Here is a 7,326-nt window from a genome sequence, read left to right on the forward strand (position 1 = left end):
GGATATGATAAAGAAGGAGAATAATAATAAAATAAAATAAAGTAATCTTGATAAACTGTACAAGTAGGACTACACCTATTAAAATATGGGGTGTATCTCTTTGGTCAAGGATGACAGGTGGATTGATGCCACATCTGCTGGGAAGGGATCCTACATGCTATGTTGTCAATTTGGATTCGGAAGTAGTGGGTTTACCTTTCAAATGCCACTACTGCTGCTGCAACACTTTAATAATTTTAACTCTGATAAATTACCTTTTGTCTTATAGTCCCCCTGATGTGTATCCATTATGCACGCTTGGCTGCATAGGGCAGATGGGGCTGAAGACTCTGTCTCCATCCCTCCACTTTGCGATCTATACCACCATATAGGTGGGGATTGATTGTATCCCAGGTATGGCATCCTGCAGCGAGCCAGTATGGAAGGCTGGTTAGCCAACGACGGGTAAGATCCCACCTTGACACCCGGGACGACCTAAGGCAGGCACAGTCACGATTACTTGGCAGAGTCGCTGTGGACACTGGCTTACTTGATCATGAAGTCACGAGCTGCAACAATCATAGGAAGTGCCGGGTGGGGTGTAGGGTGGAGGAGGAACAGGAGTCAGATATGTCAGCTCTGGCAGCAGAGGTGGTCTTGGAACGGGGCATGTCGCGTTTTATTTTATTTTACCTTTGTGGTATAGAAGGCCACTAATGCATGTACGTTTTTCGGTTTAGTGCATGACTTTGGAACAGCGTGGTCTCCGGCGGCTGATGGTAAACCCACCCATATTGGGCTTTGGTTTTGGACATACTGGTTTCGATTTCCCTTCCCAAAAGATTGGTTTTAGTTTGCTGATGGTTAAGGTTAGACGTTTCGACGTTGGTTGCACCAACGGCGTTCTTAGATTTGCTTATCATTTAATGTGCATGGTTTTGACCATTGCCCAAGGGGGGAGGTATTGAGGAGAATTAAAAAAAATATATATATATATATAAAAAAAAGATAATATAATAATAATAATAATAATAATAATAATAATAAAACAAGGTTTTTCTTCACCATACTTGCAAACAATGATTGACATCCAGCTAAATGAGTGTGAAATACAGTGTTCAACAGATGGGTGGAAGCAGTCCCATCAAAAGACCCAAGTGCGGCTACAGTAATCAAGTTTCGGACTAGAGAAGTCATGACTAGGTTTGGAATTCCGTCAGAAATAAGCTCAGACGGAGCGTTTATTCAGAGAACACTCAAACATGTGATTCAACATTTGCATGTCAAATAAAGACTAGATTACGCCCCAATCCTCAACCACAAGGTATGGTGGAAAGAGTGAATGGGACGCTCAAGACAAAAAATTAACAACATTTGTGCAAGCACTAAATTGAACTAATGCACTACGACTGACACTAATGAGTTATCGCATGAAAACTAACAGAACGACGCATCTAACCCCGCATGAAATGCTTAAGGGTCGACCCATGCCTTCACCTAACATTCAAGGGTCCCAAAAGGGACTTCCATTAGAGTAATTAGAAATAGAATTAAGGAAAATATGTTTGAACATCTAACTGTTGTACATAAGTTTGTAATTCCAGCAAGAGAAACACGAAGTTCCAGGGCCAGAGGAGGAGCCAGATGCAGACACGCCCGGAGCTGACCAACCACCCAAGGATGATGCAATCAGATTTCGCACCGGATGGGTCGGTGGCCAGGGTGCTGGCAGGGTTACAGTCCCTCAGATTAGATTTGGCAGAGAGCTCCGGCATTAATGACCCCTTCACAGGATGGATGGAGAGCCCAATGAGCGATGGGCGCTACAGGTGCAGCAGGTGCCATCCAAGCTTACCTGGGGATCGAGTATACACCGGAGAGTTTGGACGAGGGACCGCCAGAGGGGCCCGACCTGATCCAGCTGGTTTCAGGGTTGCATTTCTTTCCTGTGATTGTTATTGTGTAGTGTTTGTGTGATTGTTGCATTTTTGTTTATATCGTTATTGTTTACTGGTAGTTTTGTTGTTGCATTTTGTTGTTGTTGTTATGGTTTGGTGTTGGTTTTGTTGTGTATCATCTGCTGCCAGTATTGTTGGTATTGTCTGCTCGCGATGTAAGGCCGGGGTGGATGCCACCCCTAGGTGGGGTGTGTATGGCATACCCATGTCTGAAGCATGGGTAGCGTTTCTCCCACGTGGTTTCCCCATACACCAGGTCCAGCGAGTTGTTTTAGTCCCATGCTCATGGTTGTTTGTTTTTATGATCATTTTGCCTTCTTTCTGTTATTTCTAATGGTGTTATAATGGTAGTCCCGTGCTGGAGTCCTATCCCTCGTACCCCAAATGAGTAAAAGTCGTCTTGCGACGACTTGAGGGGGATATGTTGGGAAAAATAACCTGATGAGCACATCACATGGCAAGCACATTAATATATAGTCGACTCTTGCTCTAAACCCAACGAACACATAACACAAACATGATAATATATAGTCAGGTCAAGGCCGGAGCTGAAGGCCCCATCTCCCAGGCAGGCAGATGGTGGACACTCAGACAATGCACCAGTATCATCTCCAGAACGGGAGAGCCACATTAATTTATCACACAGGAGACATTTTGAGAGCTCTTCCCCGTTAGGAGGAACCAAGAGATACCTCTGCCCATACTAGGGGCCTGAGAGCCACATTAAATTATCACACACGAGACACTTCGGGGGGGGCACTCCCCCGTTTTAATTTATCACACCAGAGACACGAGGAACTCTCCCCGTTACGAAGCTCTCTCAGGGCCTGGGAGCCAAAACACACAGAACCGCACACACCTCAAACGCACACACCTCATCGAGAGGAGGATACAGCATAAAAACTGTACCACACAGGGACTCTTCACCTTCTTCTGAAGCAGACCTTCCATGGAGGCGAAGCTCCGGACGAACCATCAGCGCTGATTAGGGACTTAGACATATTCGATCTCTCACGCTTTATGACTCTGTATAATAATAAATCCAAGGTCCTCGTGCCGATAGACTTTATTACCTCTCCGTCTCATTTTATCTGGTCCAGTAGCTAGACAGACCGTTTTTCCCCACAGGGGTAACCACATTGACCGTAAAATAAATGCCTTTAAGTATCCACGCTGATGTGCAAATAAGCAGCATAACCAGTAAACTATATGACTTGCGTTTACTTTCAGTAACGGTATTACACCACAAGACTACCTCGCACAAGGTTACTAACCAAAGGTTTACTCCAACTCTCCGCTAGCAAACTGACAAAAATGCTAAAAGGAATAGCAGCAGAGCAGTGGTGTTGTTTAATTAGCGGCCGGATTCACCACTGTGCTTCATGAGAATGAAATGCACCCTCTCTCGTCGCCTGTGTCTCACTAAACACATTAACGGAGACGATGGCGGCAGTAAAACACCCACCCCCACACACATCTTAACAGAACTGTGCAGCACAGTTGCAAACACATGTAAGCCTAAATGTATCCGTGTTAATGTGCAAATAAGCAGCTTAACCAGTACACAGTATGACAGACGTTAACTTAAGACTACTTTCAGTAACAATATTACACCACGAGAGCCCCGCGTGGAAGTTACTTGCACAAGTCATTAATTTAGCAAAATCCTAAATGAAATAGCAGCAGAGCGCTGCTGCTACTAATCAGTTAATAGCAAAACGATCACTTTAATGCCACATTACCTTTAGCACACCAGTGGTTTGAACATATGGCTAAGACATTTCACAAAATCCGTTAAATGCATCGAACATGTTAAGCTAACATAAAGTTAGCATGACTTAACTAGGGGGCCTGCCCGTAATTCCGACACCTCATTGCTCCGACGTCTCAATGGTCCGAAATATTTCCCATTGGAAAGGCGCATTAGGCCGACGGTTATGTAGGCCTATTTGGCATATTGAACCGTCGGCCTATAATGCGCCTCTTGTTTGACTTATCGGACAAACGGCCCTTCGGAACAATGGGTTCCGTTTTCGTAAAATTGAACCGTCGGCATTAGTGGCATGTTGATCTAATGGGAAATATTTCGGACCATTGAGACGTCGGAATAATGAGGCATCGGAATTACGGCATGGCACCTTAACTAGCTAGTTCGGTCCAGTTCGTTAACTAAAGTTAACCCTTAAGACGTACATTTTTTGACCCATACAGGCAGAACATTTGTTATCTGACAAATAAAATTGGTAAAACATGACGCTGTCTACATTAAACGTACCGTTTTTCAGAGTGACCTTGACCGCGTGGATGATGAGATTGACGAGGAGAAAAAATGTCAGCTTCAGCTACAGAAATCTGGCTGGAAAAGACGTTGACGTTCAACAAATAAACGTCTACGTCATGACGTTAGACAGGGAAACCTAATTGAAGCGCTTTCATTTGCATAAGAAAAGCAGGTCAATGTAATAAAGTACAATTTCAATTTGATATAATACACAAAAGTACAGTGCCGTCGCTAAAGCAGAAATCTGAACTTAAACTTAAATCAAAACAGTGCTTTACTTCAACTTTTCAAAAATATACTTTTTAGAGTGTATATCTGCAATATCTCTACATAATAAAAACACATGCCAGTATCTGCTTCCAGGAGGAATACGGTGCCCCATTATAAAAGGCAACAATCTAAAGAGACACCATTTTTGGGTAGCTGTTCCTACGATACCTGAAGTCTGGAGAAGTCTTTCAGACAACAGCACAGGCTTATTGGAAAGACGCCGAGATCGTTTATTGGCCTGTGGCACGTGCCACCACGACCACTGACATACCATGGCATATGCCGTTCTGGAACGGTAACCGCCGTTCTGGAACGGTAACTGCCGTTCTGGAACGGAAACTACCATTCTGAAACGGTAACTGCCGTTCCCAACAATGGAATGTGACACCAGCATAACTCATCCGTATAATTTCAAGACAGGTATTGCCGTAAATATGAAGCTATATACTGTATATTTGGTCTTTATTGACACTATATCACAACATAACGCCGTAAATAAAGGCAAGGCAACTTTATTTATTTAGCACTTTTCATACACAAGGCAGACTCAAAGTGCTTCACATATAAACATTTTCATACAATAAAATAAAATAATAGATAAGCAAAAGAAAATATATGCAAAGAAATGGGTAAATAAAGGGATTTATAAGTTTCTCTCGTCCGTGGTGTTGTTAGGATATTTCCGATCCGTTTGTTGTTGTCTTTTGTAATGACAGATGCTTTTGAAAACAGCCGGACTTGCTCCGGTGACGGTAGTTGGCCTAGCCACCTAAACAGGTCTGTTTAGGTGGCTATAGAGCTATAGTCTATTGCTGTGTTCCAATATCCATACTATCCGCAGTCATTATACTTAGTTTGAGTACTGTGGCATCCCGCCCCGTAAGCCTCGGCCCGGACCAGCCCGAGGGTTGGTCCTGGACGGCGTGTACCGCCGTCACCCACCAGACGGCGACCGAGAGCAGCCCTTTCGCCTCCCCAATCAGCATGATTGGGGAGGACAGGTGGACTGACAGCACGGCACGCAGGGGAGAGCTAGGAAGAAGGAAGCGCTCGGGTCCACGAGCAGCTAGAGACCCACGGAGGCCCTAGAGACCGCGAGTACCCTGGTTGATTTAAGTTGTATATAATAAATGCCTTGAATGGATTTAACCTTCGATAAACGCGTCGTTTGTACCGGTAACCCGGCTCATTCAAGGAGCGGGTTGCCACATATGGTGGAGAATGCAGGCACCATGAAGATCCCACTACGACCCCCCGGTACAGACGCCGCCGCCGCAAGGGACGCCGCCGCCGCCGCAAGGGACGCCGCCGCCGCCGCAAGGGACGCTGCCGCAGCCGCAAGGGACGTCGCCGCCGCCGCCAGAGACGTCGCCGCTGCCGCAAGAGACGTCGCCGCTGCCGCAAGAGACGCCGCTGCCGCCGCAAGGGCCGCCGCCGCCGCCGCAAGGGACGCCGCTGCCGCCACAAGGGACGCCGCTGCCGCCACAAGGGACGCCGCTGCCGCCGGCGCCGCAGCGGGAGACAAGGCCGCAGCGCGAGACCGGGACGGGACGGCGCCGCCGGCGGACGTGGGGACGGGTTGGTCCTTTGTGCAGGCGACCTGTTGGACGCAAGGTACATCCCGAAGCCCGACCATACCAGCAAGGGTTATGAACCAGGACACGCAGGCCATATTGGACACTGGCAGCGTGGTCACCCTCCTCCGCCCCGACTTGGTGGGAGGGAGGGAGGGGAAACCCATGGAGGTGGCCTGCGTGCACGGGGACATACGGACCTATGAGAGCCGCCATGTGGTCATCCGGACACCACGCGGGGTGTTCACGGCTCGGGTAGGGGTTGTTCCCCACCTCCCGGTACCGCTCCTCATCGGGACGGACTGCCCGATTTTCCGTCGGCTTTGGGACCCGGCACTAGAGTCCCGGGGCAGGAGAGATGCGGTCGCCGCCGTGGCAGGATATGCAGCCGCGGCCGGCGCAGCGGGAGACAAAGCGGCGGGAGACGAAGGGGCGGGAGACGACGCTGCCGGAGACGACGCTGCCGGAGACGACGCTGCCGGAGACGACGCCCTGTCACAACGAGATACCTGCCTGCGCGGGGGACCTGTCTACCCGGGGCTTGGACAAAGGGTGGAGGAGTGTGGCATCCCGCCCCGTAAGCCTCGGCCCGGACCAGCCCGAGGGTTGGTCCTGGACGGCGTGTACCGCCGTCACCCACCAGACGGCGACCGAGAGCAGCCCTTTCGCCTCCCCAATCAGCGTGATTGGGGGACACCTGGCCGAAAGCCAGGGAGACTCTTTAAAAGGAGCAGGTGGACTGACAGCACGGCACGCAGGGGAGAGCTAGGAAGAAGGAAGCGCTCGGGTCCACGAGCAGCTAGAGGCCCACGGAGGCCCTAGAGACCCACGGAGGCCCTAGAGACCGCGAGTACCCTGGTTGATTTAAGTTGTATATAATAAATGCCTTGAATGGATTTAACCTTCGATAAACGCGTCGTTTGTACCGGTAACCCGGCTCATTCAAGGAGCGGGTTGCCACAGTACGTAGTGCGTTGCAATTAAGATCAGGGCGAAAGGAAGTGTAGTGAAAGGACCCGGATGGTATACTCAAAACGGTCAAACCGCGGAGTGTGGATTGATGTACGCTTTTCGTGCTCTACGGCAGCCATCTTAGCTACGTAGCGGAAGAGGCGGAGCCAGGCTGAGCCAACGTTGGCGCATTTTCTTTAGGTCCATGCACAAGTGTTCTTAAGATAAAACTTAAGAAAAAATATAAGAAGTTCCTAAGAATATTCTTCAACGATATTCACTAGGGATGAGCGTGAGGAATCGATTACTCGAG

Source organism: Gadus macrocephalus, chromosome 4 (genome assembly GCF_031168955.1).
Source record: "Gadus macrocephalus chromosome 4, ASM3116895v1".
Lineage (NCBI taxonomy): Eukaryota > Metazoa > Chordata > Actinopteri > Gadiformes > Gadidae > Gadus > Gadus macrocephalus.